At 40.1% G+C, this 22104-nt stretch overlaps 1 protein-coding gene across 2 annotated transcripts in view; it reads right to left on the bottom strand.

Moving 5' to 3' along the window:
* sema5ba (sema domain, seven thrombospondin repeats (type 1 and type 1-like), transmembrane domain (TM) and short cytoplasmic domain, (semaphorin) 5Ba) overlaps positions 1 to 22104 on the bottom strand; it is a 517318-nt gene that overhangs the window by 381367 nt on the left and 113847 nt on the right. For both annotated transcript variants that reach the window (XM_079563383.1, XM_079563384.1), the window contains exon 2: positions 14853 to 14918. The gene's annotated coding sequence lies outside the window, so the exon portion shown is untranslated. The remainder of the gene's footprint in view (positions 1 to 14852; positions 14919 to 22104) is intronic.

Raw genomic sequence — 22104 nt, 5'->3', positions numbered from 1 at the left:
ACTATACTATGTCACAACTATACTTTCACATTTCTGACAATCTGTACTTAACTTGAGTAGTATTTTTCCTACTTTTACTCCACTATATACATTCATTTCCTAATAATACACCATAGAAAAGTACATTATGGTGAACACTCCTGAACAGTAGGTGGTGCTGTGCAGATGTATTGACTGACTCATAACAAGGAAGAAGGTTTGTCCCTGTGGTGCTGCTGTACAATTTGGATGTTTTTGAAGCTAAGTTATAATTTATACCATCTTTTACAACTGATTTGTACTTTCTACTTCAGTACTTTAACGGTTGTACTCGGGAAAAGAACAAGGCCAGTAGAACACACGGTAACAACAATTTAAAATGAAATGGGTTTTAACCTTTGAAATGCATTCACCTCTTACTCCACGCCTTAACTGCAGCTAACTTTCTCCAGTTTGGCTTTACCCAAATCTAAAAGCTGCTTGACTGGACAGCAACAGTGAAACGCCTCATTTGAAAGCTGAGACCTACGAAAGCGATTGTAACTTGTCACACTGTTGCCATGGTTTTTTGGTTTTGTCTCATTTTTGTCTCACTTTCATTTTTTTTTTTTCATTTTTTTTTTTTTCGTCTTTTGTTGCTTTTTCTTTGCTTTTTGTGTTGCTTTTTTGTCATGTTTTCGCCATGTTTTGGTTGCTTTTTTGTTGTGCTTACTTCACTTTTTGAGGCTTTTTTGTTGCTTTCCTTGGCATGTTTTTTGTCGCTCTATTGTCACTTTTTTTGCTATTTTTTCACCTCTTTTTTGCTGCGTTTTCGTCACTTTCATGTCGTGTTTTCACCTCGTTTTCATCACTTTCATGTCGTGTTTTCACCTCGTTTTCGTCACTTTCATGTCGTGTTTTCACCTCGTTTTCGTCACTTTTTTGTCGTGTTTTCATCACTTTCATGTTGTGTTTTCACCTCGTTTTCGTCACTTTCATGTTGTGCTTTCACCTCGTTTTCGTCACTTTCATGTCACTTTTTCACCTCGTTTTTGTCACTTTTTTTTGTTTTGTTTTTTAAACTAAGCATTCTCCACATAGCCAGATCTCCTTAATAACTTTTCGGACACTTTGCCAATTTCCCGGTGACCATTTCTCCTTGTTCCACACGATCCGCCGGGAGCCGCTGACATTGACGCGTGATGTCAGACGTTCACCCGGGGCCCTGCGGCCGGTTAGCATGCTAATCGCCGCGCCGTACCAACTAAAGGGGGTAATTAGCCATACGTCCGCAGCTAGCAAAGTGAAATGGTTAATGCACAGTGACACGGAGGTCCTTCTGAGCTCGCTAACACGCATCAAGAGACACTCATCGCCTCCACAAAGGCGGCCGCTGGTCCCGAGCCAAGGGGGGTGACGTTATCCGCTGGCACGGGTTTAGCGGAAACGCCGCACAGACGGGGCAGAAAAGAAAAGTGCACACAAGTCAGTGAGATGCTGCTTTAGAATGAAATTACTCAAGTAGAAGTAACGTGTAGGCGTGCGGTTACAAAGGATAGAGACACAATAACGCTGAGAGAATTCCTTCATTGGGAATCGAAAAAGTAATTCTGATTTTGATTCTAGTTCTAAAAGTAAATCAAAAGTTCTCACAAAAACAAAAAACTATGGCAAAAACCTTGAATATTTTCAAATAAAGCTCAAGATGCAAAAAAAAAACAGGAAAAAAATGCGCTAAAATTAAGACAATGCTAATTTTGAGTAGTTTCAGACTGTCCTCAAATAAGATTTCCAAAAGAACAAGCGTGAGGGGGGTCTCGTGCTCCTTGTTTCTTTGAATTATTTTGTTTTTCTGTATTTTCATGCTTTTTTCTTGGAATTTTCTTTGTAAATATCACGATTTCCACAGGATTTAATGTGTTGATTCGCACCATTTTTGGCATCATTGAAAATAAATCACTTTTCCGCTCAGTTGCTCGGTTGCTCACAGTACCCGAGGAACGTTTTCTCCAAGAATTTTTATACGTCGACTTGAGTAATTGAGTTATGGAGATTGAATGTTTTAAAAATAGATCAATAACCAGAAGAAAACAAGAGCTGAAAAGTGGGTGCATCTACACTGCAAAAAGTAATTAACTAGATCAGTATAAACATCTCAATTTGAGCATAATAATCCAAGAAGTTCTTGGGCATTTGTCCTAGATTATTTCACATGTTCTGAGATGTTTCTGACTCGTTTCGATACATTTCGTCCTTATTTCAGGACATGTTCATTGCCAATGGGGTAAGAAAATTGGTCTTATCCCCTTAGCAATTTTACTTCCTTATTTCAAGCGAGGTTTATCCTAGAACTGATCTGAAATGTCCTCAAACAAGCAAAGTAAACTTGGTCCGATCAGGAAAAGTGTCTAAATGAGTGAAAACCGCTCGAAACAAGATACATTTCCTCAATTCAAGTCATTTAAGCCAATGCTTTATGTGATCAATCTCTCCCAGGGGCGGACTGGCCATATGTCCATTCTGGAAGAGCACAGAGGGGTCACTGGCTCTAGGGCCACCGGTCCCGCCTCAACCGAGCTTTACCCAAATCTAAAAGCTAAAAAGAAAAGCATCAAAATAGCGAAAGAAAGAGGATGAAAAGTCAACAAAAACGTGAGGAAAAACACAATAAAAATGATTAAAAAAACAACAAAAATATGACAAAAATGTGGCGACGTGACGAAAAGTTTCCATCCCTTTTGTAGGTCTTAGCTTTCAAATGAGGCGTTACATTGTTGCTCTCTAGTCAAGAAGCTTTTAGATTTGGGTAAAGCCCAGTATTAAAAAAACAGGAATCTAAAAGGAATTCCGTGGAGCATGGTGTGCCACAAGGTTCAATTTTTGGACCGTTATTATTTATTATTTATATTAATGATTTTGCTTCTGTTTCTACGACCACCTTTCCCGCTCTTTTTGCTGATGATACCGATCAAAAAAATAATAATAAAAAGCCGAACTGGGGAAAATGCACTCGTTATTGTTAAGGCGGGGGGTAAAAGGTCAAAATATGTATTTGTGGAAGTGTCACAATTACGCTAATTTGGGCCAGGCTAGTCAGAGTCCAGGGCTGTTTTTCAGTCCCAGTCCGGCCCTGATCTCTCCAGTGTTCCAGTGTTCTCCAGATTTCTTTTTGCATTTCTGACGACAAAATCCTTCCATGAATCAACCCCAAGACGTTACAATCAACTCCCGAAAGTTGCCACAAACTTACTCAAGTACATGTATCAAAGTAAACTCCGCAGACCACCTTCCCCATCCCCCCCCCCCCCCCATGTGAAGAGAAAGAGCGCTCTGTGGTGCGGGCCAAATATCTGCCACGGCCTCCCCGTCTTTGTATGCGCCTCAATGGGGACGTCCCAGCCACGTTTCCAATGCGCGCTAATGCACCGTGGCCGCGTCACAAAAGCCGGCGTGGTCGTTTGCCAAAGGAGACGGCTACGGCTTGGTTAATTCGAAAAAGCCCAGGAAAAAAAAAAAAAAAGCAGAAGAGAATCCCCATCCCGTCTCAGGAAGTGTCCGCTGTCCCACCCACCGCACCATCCCGCTCCACATACGGCTAATCCAGGGAGCTCGCTCGCAGGGGAACTGAAAAGAGGTTGTTTTCTTCCGGTTTATTGTGGTCCTGGGCTTGATGTCGGCAAACAACACGCTGGCCATTAGCTCTTACGTAAACACTAGAATCAGAGAGTTTAGGAAGAACTTACTGCAGCTATCCCAGTGTGCTTTCTACAAGGGGATCCTCAGGAGGCGCTGCTCTTCCTGTCCTGTTACTTCCCTCTGAGTAAGTAGCAGTGTCTTGCTCGAGATTATGGCAGGAGTTACTTGTGGACAGTCACAGCATCATGTTAAGAAGAGCAAAGACTTCACTGGAGGAAACTATAATGGCTAACACTAAATAAAGGTTAAAAAAGCAACAAGATTTTGAACGAGTCGCTCAAATATATAAGTATTTACATCCAACGTCTTTAATACGGAGCCAGTGACTTGATTTGTGCAAGACATCACTAATCCTTATTGGGAAAATAGCGAGAGAGGAAGGACCGTACTCCAAGTGCATTTTTACTGTATAATCCCTTTAAAGTGGTAGTCTGTAAATTTGCAAAGTGAGGAGAGATCGGGTGAAATGTGAAAGTAAACTCCTCCCCTCTTGGACCAGAAAGCCCTTCCTAGTTTGCAAAATGAGAGCAGGAACAAAATTTTGAAAGTAAACGATCAAGCTCCTCCCCCTCCCCTCCTGATTGGACCTGACAGGCTGGTTCACAGGAAAAGGGAGGATACGAGACTCTACTCCTACTACGAGATTTGGTATATTTGGACTTACTTTACATCAAAATGCCAAACCTGGTGGTCGATTTTGCACATTTCCAGACTATCCCTTTAAGGAGAGAAGCTGCAGGTTTCTCGAGTGCATAGCATTAGCCGCAGTGATTGAACAAAACGTAATAGAAAGAATCGTATGTGGAAACTATCATCTCGTGATTGGAGGGTCGGGGGTTTGAATCCCGCCTCCTGAAGGTGCAGACTGTCATTGTGTCCTTGAGTGCCTTTGAGTGCCTAATGTAGGTGGAAAAGTGCTATATAAATTGAGACCATTCACCATGTAGCCCCTGTGTGTGCATGGATTTCCTCTGTTTTCCCCGTGTATGCTGTATTCCCTCACCAACAAAACCAGGAACAAGAAGGTCCCCTCTGGTACCAGGACATGGACATGTTTACCGAAGGAAGGCAGGGGAAAAGGATCAACCCCTAATCCTAATCTTAACTTTACCTTAAAGCCACACCGCGTAGAATTTTACCCAATAAATAAACTTGAAATACATGCATTTACTGTATTTTAAAACAGATATTTTCATCATTGAAAAAAATACCTCATAAATGTTCAAAACAAACGTGAGCTTTTGCTGTGAGCGGCTCAGCTCTCCTCAGACATAACTTTACCGGGAGTGGGTTCGTCTCCAGCTCGTCTCCATGGAGATGTGACTAAAGTCAGCAGAATTTGATATTTAAAACAGGTTAGGTTCTCATCCAAATCCATTCTTTGATTACCCACTGCAGTAATATGTTGAGCTAGTCATTAGCTGCATGTTTCTTATTGATGGCAACTTTATAATCCAAAATGTTACGCAGTGTGCCTTTAAATTTAGGCAGAGTGTTCATGGCAAAACTCACAATCAGCAGTGGAATTCAAAATGTTACACAGTGTGCCTTTAAATCATGGAGAAAAACACGAGAACCACCGCCTCTGTACACTGCAAAAAGTATTTAACTAGACTAGTATAAACATCTCAATTTGAGCACAATAATCCATTTTTTTGTTGTTTTGACTGGTTAAGAAGTTGTTGGGCATTTGTCCTAGATTATTTCACTTGTTCTGAGATGTTTCTGACTCGTTTCGATACATTTCGTCCTTATTTCAGGTAATTTTCTTTGCCAGTGGGGTAAGAAAATTGGTCTTATCTCATTGGCAATTTTACTTTCTTATTTCAAGCGAGATTTACCTTAGAACTGGTCTGAAATGTCCTCAAACAAGCAAAGCAAACTTGGTCCGATCAGGAAAAGTGTCTAAATGAGTGAAAACCGCTCAAAACAAGATACATTTCCTCAATTGGTGGGTTGCAGGTTCTAGAATGTGATGATGTCATCGGACCCAGCGGGGGGCAAGAGCCAGTTTTTCCTATTAATAACATTACACTTTCACAAGTCATAGCTAAAAAGAAAATATATGAATTTAAAAGATGATCATTAATATCAGTCACTGGGTCCATGAGCTCTCTGTACAAGACCAAAAATGTCCTCAAAAACAAAATTATTTTTCCTCTATATAATAGTATAGGCCTTTAGAATGCTGTGATGTCACCTGCAACCCAGCAATAGGCGGCGTTCACGATTTAGAATGTGATGATGTCATAATGTCAGATGGAGGGCAGGGCCAATACAACTCTATGGGAGAGATGCAGTTTTTCTAAGAAATCTCCAAAACGAAGATTGACAAATGTTTTTCCTCATCACTATTTGATCGTGATTGGATTCTCAAACCTGTGATATTATTTTTATGTCTGAAAGTCCTTTCTATTGGACAACATCATGGTCATGTTTTCGCATTTTGTCACCATTTTTTGCCATTTTCCGGAGAAAATAATTGGACATTAGTTCATATGTGCCGACAGAGGAGAAAATGAACTTTGTGACAGTTTTTGTTTCATGTGGATTCCTCCAGTAATGACTGAGATATGAGCCAAAAAACAGACATAAAAATATGCATTTTGTCAGTTACTGCAGTTACCATAGTTACCGTCAGTTGCCCTCCACCTCAATGTTAAACTATAGGCTCTTTAGAATGTTGTGATGTCACGTGAACGCTACCTATTCCAGTCATTTAAGCCAATGCTTTATATTGACTTTTTGCAGTGTAGGTGTTAATGTTCATAAAAACAATAAATGGAAAAACTAACTAGGAGGGTTTTACTATAGGATTTTAGTGTTTCCTATAGTATTTAGGAAAAATGATATGCATGGCTTTTAAGGATCTTATCTCCACAAAATGTCATAAAACAACCATAGAACATAATAGGACAAGCCAACCGCAGTCTAATCCCACACATGTCGCCCCCTCAGTTCACCACTTACTCTCCTGAACCTTAAACCCCGGACACCTCCAGACCCAGCGGCCCGTCTGCCGTCAGCCCAAATGGCTCACATTAGGACGGAGATACTCGAGCTGCAAATTGAATTGAGCACAGAAAAGTGTGAAGCGAGCCCTGAGCCGGGCACGGAGAGCGCGGCAGAACATAAGTAAATGCCAGCGTCGGCCCCGAGGGAACACGAGGTACATAAAAGGAGACGAAGATGAGACCCGAGTGGAGGTAGTCAGAGATTTTTATGGACATAAATTGGTCCGTGCACTTAGCGGGAGATGAGTCACTGCAGGTGAGGCCGGTGAGGAGTCGGGAAGACGAGGGCGCAGGGATGTGTCTCCTCAGAGCCTCCTGCACGGCAAATGTGTTTTATCATTTTGCCCCAAAAAAACATGACAGCTGCACGACGCTGGGTCACCTCACCCCCTCCTACCCCCACACAGTGTGAAGAATCAATGAAAAATCCATTGCAGTTTACTTTTCAGACGGTGATAACATTGAAATTGAATCGTGCTAATTCGGGATAATGTATAACGTTGAGTGATTAAAGGTCAGCACACACAACACGACTTTTCTAGTCGTAAACGATTTTATATAGAATGGGGGGTCCACACTACACGACTGGATTCAGTGCGATTATCGAACGTCTGGGGGTTCACACTTAACGACTGAGAATCGTCAGAGCGACACACGATTCTGACAAACAGCTGATGTTTTATAACACAGCGCGTCTGTCGTCTCTACGGCTTCCAAAACTGACCCCAAATCCGCAAAGACAGGCCTGTGTTTGTGATAACATGTGCGGGTCCCGATATGGTCAACGGTGTCAACAATGTCACAACACCGCAGCGCTAGCTTACTGCTACTACGAAGCTTCAACTGGGCTATAGTTCTGTCAAATGGAGATAAAAGTTGGCGACAGGAAGAAGCGGGACGTATTTCAGTGGATTTAATAAGAAAAGGAGACGGGCGTCAACCTCAGGATGGAGGAGACGGAGGAGAAAGCGGGGAGGCTAGCCGGCGTTAGCAAGGTGAAGCTAAACAGTTCGTCTCCAAACTCAGTAAGAGCCGCTAAACTCTGTTCGTGGTTGAAATGTAGCTGGAAAAGGTGGTTGTCGTGAACTTTCGGTGATATAAAGTTGTGCTGTTTCGTGTGTGGGGCTGTGGCCATGAAATGAGTTGTTTGTGCCGCTGGTTTAACAGAGAAGTGAAAAGAGGAGGCGCGGCGGTGTTTTTCTGTCTTTATATCACTCTGTCATTCACATTTGGGGTAAAATCACCCACGTTTCTCCCGTGCGTCCAAAATCGGGCTTAAAAATCAAACATGTTTGATCTCCTACGACTGGAGTCTACTCGCGTCTTTCTACCGCCCACACTACACGATTCCAACGTCAGTCCAGTCGTGACCCCCCCCCCACACTACACGACCCCCCCACACTACACGCCCCGACTCGAGTCGTGTAGTGTGTGCTGACCTTAAGGCTGCTGCGTTTAGCCCCAGCTCCAACAATTTGCCGAATGTCTCTCCCTGCTCTTCACCCCCTTTCACCCTGAGCTGTCCCCGTCAAATAAAGCTGAAAGAATCCAAAAAAAGAAAGAAAACAATAGCCATGTTTTCCCATAATCTACAGTCTTTATATTGACCATGCATTGCAATAGGATTTTTTATGACGATATTCTACTAAACCATTTCAACAGTGTGTGTTCTTGAGTCTCTCTCTCTAAAACCAAAAAATCATGGTCGAAATCTACGAGCAATCATGGACTCAGACCTGAACTTAAACAGCCACATCAAAGCAATGACTTCAGGAGCTTTTTACCATCTGAAAAACATCACTAAGATCAGAGGAATAGTGTCGAAACCAGACTTAGAGAGACTTATCCATGTGTTTGTCTCCAGCAGGTTAGACGACTGTAACGGCTGCAGAACATCCAGAACCAGGAAATACGACCATATTAGTCCAGTGCTCCGGTCTCTGCACTGGCTTCCTGTCGCTCAGAGGATAGCTCTTTTCATGGTTTAGCACCGAAGTACATCTATGAACCATCCCAGGCCTTCAGAGAACTTCAGGGAGGGGTCTCCTGGTGGTTCCCAGAGTCAGGACTAAACACGGTGAGGCTGCGTTTCAGTTTCATGCAGCTAAAATCTCTTATCCCCCGCCTTAACCAAGCTTTACCTATATCTAAAGGCTTGAAAGAAAAGCATCAAAATAGCGACGAGGATGAAAACGGAACAAAAACGTGCCGGAAAAGCAGCAAAAAACGTGACAAAAAAGCGACGATAAAAAGCTATGAAAAACCAACAAAAAATCCACAAAAACAACAACAAAAATGTGACGAAAATACAACTACAAAAAAACAAAAAAATTAAAAAAAGGGCAAAAAAAAAACATGTCAAATGATGAATGAAAAACCAATAAAAACATGACAAAAAAGAGACGAAAACACAACAAAGCAATGAAGAAAAGCAATGAAAAACCAACAAAATAGCCATAATAACAACACAAAAACACAAGACAGTGACGAATACACAACAAATACAAAAAACAAACGGAAGAGAAAAGTGACAAGCAAAAAGTGACAAAAAATGTGACGAAAACACACTAAAAAAGTTATGAAAAAGCAACAAAAAACATGACGATGTAGGTCTTGGCTTTCAAATCAGGCATTACGCTGTTGCTCTTCGGTCAAGAAGTGTCGCATTGAGGCTAATTTGGGCCAGGCTGGTCAGAGTCCAGGGCCGTGTTTCAGTCCCAGTCGGCCCCTGGTTGTGAGACAGGCCTCAACTCTGACAATGTTCAAATCCAGGCTGAAAACACTTCTTTTTGCCCGTGCATATGACTGAAAGTATTTTATCTGCACTCTTGCCTTTTACTGTGATTGATTAATTTTATGTTTTTATTGATTTGATCTGTTTTCTTGTAATTTTATGAAGCATTTTGAATTGCCTTGTGTATGAATTGTCCTCTACAAATAAACTTCTTGGGTCATCAAATTCTGCCCATGCAAGACTTAAAAATACTCAATAAGGAGAATTGTGATATTAAGTCTGAAACAAAACACTGGTTGTTTCCTGGATGCAAAATGCTAAAGTTTACCCTCCTCTATCCACAGTTTACCTCCTAACCTGTGGCTGCACCGGGGGCACTAAATCAGCCCTGTTTGTTGGGGATGATTGCCGAAACCGAGACTAAACCAGGTCAAGACTTTTTCTCTTTTTAAGCTAACATTCTTAATCTGGCCGAGGTTTATTGCGTTTTACTTTTCAATGTGTTACTCGGATACAGTGACAGGAATCCTCCTTGTTGCACGTTTTATTGGCTGGTCAGGGTCAGGAATGAGAGGTCACTTCAAATTACAAGGCTACGTGCTCTCACAGTCAAACCTGCTCACAAAGTAATACAAGGAAAGAAGCAAAAGTCCACTTTTATACTCACTACTGCCACCTCAGGTCTTACGCGTAACTGCAGGTTCTATATTAACCTCTTAACTCCCGCCTGAACCGAGAGGATCTTTTTCCTCACGTCATCAGATTTTTTTTCCATCATTTTTTTGTTGGGTATTCAACTCATTTTTGTAACTTTTTTTTGTCATTTTTTGTCACATTTTTTGTCATTTTTTCTGTCAAATTTTTGTCACATTTTTTTGTCACATTTTTTTGTCAATTTTTTATTGCATTTTTGTCATTTTTTTGTCACATTATCTCACATTTTTGTCATTTTTTTTGCAATTTTTTTGTCATTTTTTGTCATATTTTTGTCATTTTTTCGTCCGTTTTTTTATCAAATTTTTGTAATTTTTTTGTTGTTTTTTTGTCAATTTTTTCGACATTTTTTTGTTAATTTCTAGTGACATTATTGTGACATTTTTGCCACTTTTTCATCAATTTTTATCACGTTTTTGTCATTTTTTTGCCATTTTTTGTCATTTTTTGTCACATTTCTGTAATTTTTTTGTCAATTTTTTATACATTTTTTGTAATTTTTTTATTCACATTTTTGTCATTTTTTTGTGTCATTTTTTTGTCATTTTTTCGACAAGTTTTTGTCAATTTCTTGTGACATTTTTGCCACTTTTTCATCAATTTTTCATCACTTTTTCGTCACATTTCCATCATTGTTTTCGTCTCAGTTTTGTTGCTATTTTCACAGCTTTTGTCCAGAAGCTTTTGGACTGGGGTAAAGCCAAACTGGAGAAAATGTAATCGGTTCAGGTGGGAGTTAAGGGGTTAATGAAGCACAAACATTATAGGCAAGGTTTTGGGCCAAATTAGTCTCATTTAACTTTCACTTGGAAACAAAGTAATACCTAATCAAACTAACAAGAAAAGTGAGTAAACATTGACAAAAAAGTGACGAAAAATGGATGAAAAAGTGGCAAAAATGTCACAAGAAATTGACAAAAAATGGACGAAAAAATGATAAAAATGTGACAAAAAATGACAAAAATGGGACAAAATGTGACAAAAACATGACAAAAAAAATTCTAAAAAATGGAAAAAAAAAATGACAAAAATTTGACCAAAAAAATGACAAAAATGTGATTAAAATTTGACAAAAAAATTACAAAAATTTGACAAAAAACTGAAGAAAAAAAATGAAAACAAAAATTGAGAAAAAATGACAAAAAAGTTACAAAAATGAGTTGAATACCCAACAAAAAAATGATGGAAAAAAATCTGATAGCGTGAGGAAAAAGATCCTCTCTGTTCAGGCGGGAGTTAAGAGGTCAAGGCTTAGCACTGTCTCGATATCGGACCTTGCGATATCAGATCTCCCGGATGATCGAGGATTCCTGTCCGTTTACCATCCTGAAACGCGACTCTCAAAGCGATGAAAACACAGCTCATTCAGGAAGTGCTCGGCCTTTTGTCACAATGAGGCGGGACAATTACGGAGCTGTCAAACTGTGGCTGGTGGAAAAGCCCTGCCTCTGGTGAAGCTCACGTCATGAGGTTTCACGTGTGAATCAGTACGACGGGGGGGGTCACATGATCTCACGCTCAACACGGAACCACATCAATGAATCAAAGACACAGGAAGTACAAGAACCTCAACAACAGCAGCTGACCGATACAAAAAGAACTTCCACCGTGGACTATATCGAATTTGACCACAGCAAGTGGAAACTAGAGCAAAAAAAATGAATTATAGAAGAGTAACATAGACATGAGTGGGGTTTGTTCATGAATTTTAGATTGTGTTTTGCTTTGCTTTTACAGTACTGGTGTGGGAATGTGCATAATGAGGGACGCGGCACAGATCCATATACTATTACTCCACATTACAGAGAAAAGAGCGTGTTTCCAAGTCATGTGCTAACTTCATACTGTGTCCTGTTTCATCATTTTACATGTAGTTACTTCATTCTGTTATGCCATATACTCGGTTAAATAATCCCATCAAAAACACAGCACAAAGCAGAAAAAACAGCACAATTTTATGACAGCTTCGATCTCAAACCGGAGCAAACAGCAGAGAAAACAAACTTGAAATTTAAAGCGAGACGCAGCAGGTGAACTCATGTAAAACGTAGCACAGGTTTTCTGTCATTTTATGTTTTGTGCGACGAAATCTGAATAATGGAAACACCTGGATTCAAATGTATGGCTGTGTTTTGTTGGCATGTTAGCAAAGATTCCTTTCATAGAGGATCATAAGTGTTTTTTGGGGTTCAGAGCTGAATAACTCAGACTTAGATGTAAAAAAGTAAATTTCCCTGGGGGCCAAAACATATCGGGATTGTATTGCTGGGATCCATAAACCATCTACCACATGATTATAATGTGTTGTTTATATCATGATCTCTCATTATGTCAGTGCCCTCTGCTGGACACATGTGGAATTCAATTTATTTAAGCTGCCCCCTTGTGGCTGGAGTGAGCATTCTGGTAATTCCTTTTAAAGTGTATAAATCGACACAGGAATGGGCTAGAGCAGGGGAAGGTAAGTTTGCGTCGTGGAGGGCCGATTTTCATCTTCGCCAAAACGCCAGGGGCCGAACCTCACCGTTGTAGCCGAAAGTAAAGAACTTTTTTCTGCAAATACCAATGCACTGCAAAAAGTGAATATAAAGCATTGGCTTAAACGAGGAAATGTTTCTTGTTTAAAGCAGTTTTATCTCATTTAGACTTTTTTCCGGATCTGACCAAGTTTATTTTGCTTTTTTGAGGACATTTGTGACCAGTTCTAAGGTAAATCTCAGTTGAAATAAGAAAGTAAAACTGCCAATGAGATAAGACCAATGTTCTTACCCCATTGGCAAAGAAAATTACTTGAAATAAGGACAAAATGTATTGAAACGAGTCAGAAACGTCTCAAAACAAGTGAAATAATCTGGGTCAGGAGCCCACCTACATCTTTCATTGTCAAAACATCTCAAATTCTGATTATTATACTCAAATTGAGACTTTTATACTAATCTACTTTTTGCAGTGTTCAACATCAATGGTTCTTAAGTGGCTTCGGGACCCAACCTTAAGCCCAAGTCTAAGTCTTGTTGAACAAGACTGAAATTATGACCAAGACAACCCAATAACAAACATGTTAGCGTGTTCCCATGCCGTTTCAGATGGAAAATATTGAATAAAAGTTCCCTTTAAACTCGCGACCCACTGAAAATGGCCCCGCGACCACTTTTGGGTCTAGAATCCCCGTTTTACATTATATAAAATGACCAAGTGGGACGTTCTGCCAGGACATTTTTAAAATGATTGTCCCTCGTCTGGTCAGTCCTTTTGGCAAAACCTCGACTTCTTTAGCTTAATCCATAACAACAGGCCTGTCTCCCACCTGCCCCGCGCCCATCGCCACTTCTTTTACATGTCTAAAGTAGTAAATAAGTCATTAACATAATAACATTAGCTACTGCAGCCGCGTGGTCACCGCTTTGGTTTCCGAAAGAAGCACGTTAGCGAAGCTGCATGAAAGGTGCATTCAGGGAACATAAGAAGTGCGGGAAAGGCACGTTTTTTTCCCCCGCCAAATGCGCTGAAAATCGGGACAAATATATAACAGTGTAATTATTTTTAAAAAAAAGTTGCATTTATGTTTATCTACAACGGCAAAATAAATGAAGCAGAAATATTTTCAAGGATTACTTTTTTTTTTTCAAGGACGTTTTTTCTTATTTTCCATGCGTTTTCCATGACTTGAAAAGAGACATGTTATTTTTCCAGGTTTTTCCAGATTTTCAAGGACGCGTGGGAACCCTGTCTGACTGTTTCTCACATTTTTAGGGTACTTTAACAGGTATTTGCATAGTAATATTTCTCAAAATCATCTTGGGGGCCAGAGGTTCTGTGCTGGAAGGGCCGGACTTGGCTCCCAGGCCTGACGTTGCCTACCCCTGGGCTAAAGACTTCCTTTTTTTTCTTTTTTTTACATACTCAGGAATTTGTGCTCTACAAGTCAGGGGCCGGATTGAATCATCTCAATCTGGCCCGCGAGCCGCCTGTTGGAGACCCCTGCTATAGGAGCTACAAATGAGCGGCTAATGTGTTTATATCTGGATTACAGCGTCATCTCGGGGACCCTTCACCAGACACGTGGGTATAAAACATGTCAGTGTTTGTGTGTGAGTGTTCGAGGGGAGAGGGTTTTTGCGAAGTGATGTTGTAGCTACTTTATCATCATAAAATAAGCATCGTACGGGTTCAGTGTAAGATGTCAAGAGAGAAAACTAGCAAAAAATCCATACTTTCACCTGCTGTGTCTCACTTTAAAAACAAAAAGCAAAACCAAAGCCAAATAACCAAGGGCAAGATAGATAGATAGATAGATAGATAGATAGATAGATAGATAGATAGATAGATAGATAGATAGATAGATAGATAGATAGATAGATAGATAGATAGATAGATAGATAGATAGATAGATAGATAGATAGATCAATTATAAAGGGCACGTTTTCATTACGAGAATAAAAATCATCATCTGCCATAAATCCCCATTTGGCGTGAGCACAACGAGACGTCTGACAAAAGTTGGCGTGAGGTTGAAAGCGAAGGCGGATCGAGCGAGCGGGGGAAAAATCGCTGTCACAAATCCAATCCCAGCTTTTTAAAAACCTTTTCCGTTTGGCATTGGAACAGAGAGCGAAGAGTCAGAGGAACTCACCCAGAGAGCGACATCGGGGGAAAAAAAAGCTGATTTTTGTTTTTAAATAAACTCCAAGACGCGACAATCCAGCGAGTTAAGAAAGTAGAGCCGACGTACTCACCAGCTAAGCATCACTGGGTGTATGGGCTCCGTGGCTCTGGCGGGGGGTATCCTTTTCAGACCCGATCTAGAGGAGGGAGAGAGAGAGGGAGAGGGGGAGAGAGGGGGTGGTGAGACTCCTTTAGGCCACAGAGATCCTCATAGGTCGACAAAAGAAAGGCCGTCTCTCGTAAACAAACCGCCAAAGTTTTCAATGGGCTGGGGGGGGGTGTGGAGGTGGTGCAGGGGGCGGAGCTACGGACACATTTAAAACCAGGCTTTTGGAGCGAGGGCCGAGGGAGGGGCCCCCGCGGACTGGCTTTTACACCCAGACGTCCCAGAACTGCGGCCACACAATGAGCCAATTCACCGCAGAGGAGAGAAAGTAATGAAGTATGTTTAGTCCATTTCCCAACTATAGGAAATATATCATTTGTCCAAAAACGTGTCAGGGGTAGCATGTTGCTTCATTCACACAATTCTCAATACTTTACTTTGGTGTTTCCTTTTTGTAACTATGCCGAATAAGCGGACTGTTGTCCTTTTGTATTTAGAATTTGAATGTATTTTATCTTCATATGCAAGTTAGCCATTTTATACTCACTACTGCCACCTCAGGTCTTACGCATAACTGCAGCTGAACCCGAATTAACACCTTTCTGAGTGACAGGATTTTAGAGGCAGTTGTGGTGAACAGGTCTGAGGACGTGGAGGAACATGTAGGGGAAGGGAAATTATTTAACATTTAAAATGTAACATTAACCAAGAGCATTTTCTCCAGTTGGGCTTTACCCAAATCCAAAGGCTTCTTGACTGGAGAGCAACACTGTAACGCCTCATTTGAAAGCTAAAATCTAGAAAAGTGATGGCAACTTTTTGTCACAGCTGGCATTTTAGTTTTTTTGTTGCTTTTTTGCTGCTTTTTTATTACTTTTTTGTGGCTTTTTGGCGTGTTTTTGTCACTTTTTTGTCACTTTTTCGTTGTGTTTTCGTCTCTTGTTTTATCGTTTTTTTTTGTCATGTTTTTGTCTTTTTTTTTTGTCATGTTTTTGTCGTTTTTTCATCGCTTTTTTCCTCGCACGTTTTTGTCACATTTTGCTTAGTTTTTGTCACTTTTTTGTTGCTTTTCCAGCACATTCATGTTCTTGGATGCTTTTCTTTTAAGCTTTTAGATTTGGGTAAAGCTCGGTCTCGCCCGGGGGTAAGGGTAAGGTAAAGTGAGGGGCCCTAGAGCCAGTGGCCCTTCTGTGCTCTTCCAGAATGGACATATGGCCAGTCCGCCCCTGTCTATAGGACAATTAAGTTGATCTTGTCTTATCTTCTATGTTTCCTCTATTGCAGGGGTAGGCAACGTCAGGCCCGGGGGCCAAAACCGGCCCTCCATCATCAAACTCTGGCCCTAGAGATGATTTTGAGAAATATTATGATCCAAATCCGAGATCAAATGCCTGTTAAAGTACTCTAGAAATGTGAAAAATACTGTCAAATCATTACAATGTCTTAGCAGAGCACCCTTTTAGGCCATAATCCTAAAAGAATACTCTAAAAATACTAAGAAATGATAAATCTATGGTTAACCTCTTAACTCCCGCCTGAACCGAGAGAATATTCTTCCTCACGTCATTAGATTTTTTTCCATCATTTTTTTGTTGGGTATTCAACTCATTTTTGTAACTTTTTTGTCATTTTTTTGGCCATTTTTTGTCAATTTTTTTTTTTTTTTGTCAAATTTTTATCACATTTTTGTCTTTTTTCTTTTTTTTAGCATTTTTTGTCACATTTTTGTATTTTTTTTTGTCTGTTTTTTATCCAATTTTTGTAATTTTTTTGTGACATTTTTGCCACTTTTTCATAAATTTTTCTGGTATTAAAGCAGATAAAACCTATTCTTGCCAATGGAACAAGCACACGTTTTTTCTTAATTCAGATTATTTTTGTATAATTTCAAGTGGAAAAATAAATAATTTTTACAGTAAAAGTTAATTTGTTGGATTTCCAGTGGGATTTCTGTTTGTTCCATTGGCATTGGTGTTTTTATCTGATCTCAGATTAGTTCAAATCGACTCAAATTTAACATAAACTTTATTCAAGCGAATTTAAGTGATTGATCTAATCTTAAAATGGACATTGTACAACACCGGCATATGTAGAAAGTGATGCTTTACTTCAATTGCAAACGTGCCCACCCCTGCTCTATTGTCTTGTGCCATAGGGTGAACACAAAACTGTCTCCCACATTTTTAAAGCCCATACTGTGAGTTAGTGTGTTCACCAAGGCACCCTGCGATTTGCTAACATGCCATTAGCTTGTTGTCACTGTTTTATTACATGTACTTCCTTCTACTGCCTGCAGGGGGAGATCCGGCTAAATGCTGAGATACACAAAGAAAAGTTTAAGCCTCAATTATTCATGATGAAATATAAAAAACCTATTGTAATAAATAACATCTAGACACAATTTTCCTTCTTTTACTTTGTCCTTTTGTATTTCAATGTATTTTTATTGTATGAACGACAGCGTGGCAAGTCCAAGACAAATTTCCCTATGTGATTACTAATTTTCAAGTTAACTTTGAAAACTACATCGAAGAAACTTTATTAGAAAACACTGGACCCAAAATCTGCAGTGTTTATTTGAATCCTGAACACGTTTCTTGTTGTTCCGCGGTTCAAAGCGCCCACGCCGAGTCTTCAAATGGCCCGAAAGTAGCGCACGCTCCTATTATTATGAATGGAAATGTGCTACGCGATGCTAATACGACGGTAACATCACGCCCCCGGTGCTTTTGATATGAACAAATTGGGACAAATCTCTCCCGTCTGGTTTCCACAGTAACCTGAAGGAGCCGCTCGAGCCTCCGCCGCTCGACGGCCTTTTCGCTTTGTTTCATCCACGGCCACGAGCGCGGCGTTCAATATTAGCGCACTTAGGCTAACGCGCCGGCGGATAACGCACTCGAGGCTCGTCCATATGGAGGGCTGTTCAGTCTGAGAGGCGCTCAGTGAAGGTTGTGTAACTGAAGATGATGTTTTTGTCGGATTTCAGCCTTTATTGAGCTTTAGTCGGGCTTAAAGGTACAGCGCAAGTGCATTTCAGATGTTATGCAATAAAGCTAGACACAAGAGAGAGAGCGCATTGCTGCTTGTGCTGTTGTAATAAGAGAAGTCTTTATTGATCTCACAGTGGAGACATTCACTTGTTGCATTCAGCTCTCAAGAAGCACTCAGGGTGTTCAGGATAGACAGTAAGAGAGCAAATAGAGGTTTCTTCTATACATAAAACTTCAAAAAGTAAGGGCAAAAAGTATAAAAAGTATACAGTAAAATATATACAATAAAATAAGTAGTAAAGGGGGCAAAAACTATATAAACTAGGGCTGCTCGATTATTGAAAAAATAATAATAATGACGAAAAATTGATGAAAAAGTGGCAAAAATGTCACAAAAATGTCACTAAAAAATTGACAAAAAAGTGACAAAATTTGACAAAAAAAGTGACAAAATTTGACAAAAAAATACAAAAAAATGTACAGAAAAATACAAAAAAATTACCAAAAAATTACCAAAAAATATGACAAAAAATGTGACAAAAATGTGATAAAAATTGATGAAAAAATGACAAAAATGTGACAAAAAATGACGAAAAATGTATGAAAAAGTGGCAAAAATGTCACAATAATGTCACTAAAAAATGACAAAAAAAATGATAAAAGTGACAAATAGAGAGAGCGCATTGCTGCTTGTGCTGTTGTAATAAGAGAAGGCTTTATTGATCTCACAGTGGAGACATTCACTTGTTGCATTCAGCTCTCAAGAAGCACTCGGGGTGTGCAGGATAGACAGTAAGAGAGCAAATAGAGGTATCTTCTATACATAAAACTTCAAGGGGGCAAAAAGTATACAGTAAAATAAATACAATAAAATAAGTAGCAAAGGGAGCAAAAAGTATATAAACAAAACAAAAAAGTATATCCATCCATCCATCCATTTTCTTCCACTTTTCCGTTGCCGGATCGTGGGGGCAGCAGTTGAAGCTGCCCATATCACACTGCACCAGCCCCTATGGCTCCTCCTGCAGGTGGTGGGTCCACAGAAGGACGGCCTCATGGTTCAAACCAGGCCTGTTGGTCTCTCATGAGGGGCTTCTGAACCACTCTTTGTCTGACCCATCACCTAGGACCTGGTTGCCATGGGAGACCCTACCAGGGGCACGAAGCCCCCGACAACAGAGCCCCCAGGATCATTCGGGCACTCGAACCCCTCCACCACTTTAAGGTGGCGGCTCCAGGAGGGGCAAAAAAGTATATGTACAGTAAAAATCGAGTGTAATGTACAGGATAGAAGTGTTTTGGTGACTGTAACTGGACGTAGGAGCAAGGTTTGGCAGGATTACTGAAACATGTGCACATTTAACCCTTGTGTTGTAACATGACGCTAAATACAGTGAGCTCTTTGTTTCCAGTAAAAAGGCTGAGGCCTCATTGCTCTTCAGTCAGACTGAGAAGTGAAGAAGGAAGTCATGGAGCTTCTGCTTTAGACAGAACTTCAGACTTCTGCTGCATGTAAGAGTCATATCATATTCTCAAACTCAAATATGCAGTAAAAACATAATATATGGAATATTATTGTTACACTTACCAAAGAAGGTAAATATTTGAAAATCATTTTACACTGAGAAGGTTGGAAGGGCGCCCCCTTGTGTCACCTAGCATCCAAATGCCCAGAACATAACAGCAGGTCAAAATGACTCGCGAAGGCAACACAAGGGTTAAAAAGAAAAAGGAGACCGTCATGTGTGTTTCTGATGAGGATAAAGGAAAATGATTATGTTTGAAAGGCAAGAATATAATATTTTGCATATTTTCCTCAATTTTGTCCATTTATATCTTGTTAAATACAGCTATGACTGTGCTATAATGAGTAGAATAAGTCATAGTCATTTCCAAGTCTGAATCCAAGCGTTAAAGGAACAGGCCACCGTTTTTCTATACTGAGATATGTTCTTGCCTGAGCTTAGACGAGTTGATGCGTACCTGTCTGGTCTTTGTGCGTGCCCTCAGTCACGCAAAAAAGCCCAAAGATGTTGTAAGCATTTGGCCTCTTCCAGTGTATTCCGATGGCTCCAAACGGGGGTGAAGTTGGAAGCGACCACGCTCTTCCACGGGCACAAAGACCAGACAGGTACGTATCAACTCGTCTAAGCTCAGGTAAGAACATATCACAGTATGGAAAAACGGTGGCCTGTTCCTGCAAAACAAGTCCAAGTCCAAGTAACAAACCCGGCCTTTTGGGGAGAGTTCTCCTGTTATTTTCCAAGCAGTGGACAATCAGTGAACCCTCATGTAAATCCTGATCACATTTGACCACCTTTGAACCCCAACCAGCATCTTTAGAGGGTGATGGTGTCAAGGACTTGAGAGTCTTTTATCCCCAAGTCCAAGTCCTGTAGCCCAGTGGTTCTCAACTGGTGGATTGCGACCCAAAAGCAGACAGCACATCTGAGAAAATGACCGTTGTTTTGGTCATGGATTCAGCGTGAACATGACATATAACAAATGCTGCTTTTCAGAAACTCACAAGTTCAAGTAGAGTCACAGACATGACTTGGGAAATGAGTCACAAGTCCAAGTCCGGGATTATCTTTCTTGATTAAAATGTCACGGAGTTCGGCCTTTGCACATAAATGAACAAAATGTAACCACCATTTCATGAGGTGTAACTAAAAACTCCGGTAACTCTCGACAGCGCGCTACGGCACTGTAGATCTATCTATAAATATCTTTAAAGTTCAGCCTGACAGGGAGATTGCCCCGAGCCCGGAGGACGACCCCAGAGAAGGGGATTTTGTGCGGAGCTAAGCCCAGATTTGAGCTCAGAGCAGCGGGAAGCAACGACTCAAACAAAACCACTGCATAATCTCCACTGTCACAGAGGGATAACACTGACAACAAGTGAGAGCAAGCGTTCCCGGGAAGTTTAGTCTATACACAGATCAGCCTCGCGAACTGCAGGGGAGAGGCGCAAAGACTGGAGGAGGAGGAAGATTCTTAAGCTACTGCATTAGAACTGATGGATTTTTCCTTTTACAGTTTAACCCCTCAACTCCCACCTGAACCAAGCACATTTTCTCCAGTTTGGCTTTACCCCAGTCCAAGAGCTTCTGGAAAAAAGGTGGGAAAATGGCAACAAAACTGAGACGAAAACAATGATGGAAATGTGACAAAAAAGTGAGAAAACGTTGACAAAAAAATGGCAAAAAATTGATGAAAAAGTGGCAAAAATGTCACAAAAATGTCACAAAAAATTACAAAAATTTGACAAAAAATGACAAAAAAATTGACAAAATTTGACAAAAAAATTACAAAAAAATTACAAAAAATGTGACAAAAATGTGATTAAAATTGATGAAAAAATGACAAAAATGTGACAAAAAATGACAAAAAATGTATGAAAAAGTGGCAAAAATGTCACAAAAATGTCACAAAAAATTACAAAAATTTGATAAAAAATGACAAAAAATTTGACAAAATTTGACAAAAAAATTACAAAAAAATTATAAAAAATGTGACAAAAATGTGATTAAAATTGATGAAAAAATGACAAAAATGTGACAAAAAATGACAAAAATGTGATAAAAAAAGAAAAAAAAAATGACCAAAAATGTGACAAAAATGTGACGAAAAAATGACGAAAAAATTACAAAAATATGACAAAAAATGACAAAAAAGTTATAAAAATGAGTCCCGGTTCAGGCGGGAGTTAAGAGGTTAAGAAGATGCATCAAACAGATTACAAGTGCAAGATGTGCAATTTCTGGGTAAAATCAAGATTCAGTTCACACAGCCAGGAGATTTAACCTTGGAGAGGAGAGAATATGAGCTGCTAAACTAATACAACAAATCACATGCTTTTCAGTGCAGGTTTGTAGGTGTCTTCACTACAAGGTTTGCAGGTTTGGGGCGTTTTAGTTTCATATTGGAGTCGTCTTTGTTTGGCTCTGGTTCCCCCCGAGTCATCAGTGGTTGGATTACTGGATTAACATTGGTTGAGAACCTGGTAAATTCCACTTCGTATCCTTCAGTGTCTCTTACAAAGTCGTTAGTGGCCGATGTCGTCTTGTGCTGACAATATTGAGACAACCTGTGAAGCAAACATTGAATATTCACTGTCACAAGGCGGTGATAAAATATACATCTCAGTGTGGACATAAATTGGTTCAAGGGGCCTCTGGCGTTCACTGATGTTGCGCTGTTGAAGCTGTATCCATATTTAAT

Source organism: Gobius niger (assembly GCF_951799975.1).
Source record: "Gobius niger genome assembly, chromosome: 9".
NCBI lineage: Eukaryota > Metazoa > Chordata > Actinopteri > Gobiiformes > Gobiidae > Gobius > Gobius niger.
The sequence above is the reverse complement of the archived record's forward strand: the minus strand, read 5'-3'. Positions and strand labels throughout refer to the sequence as shown.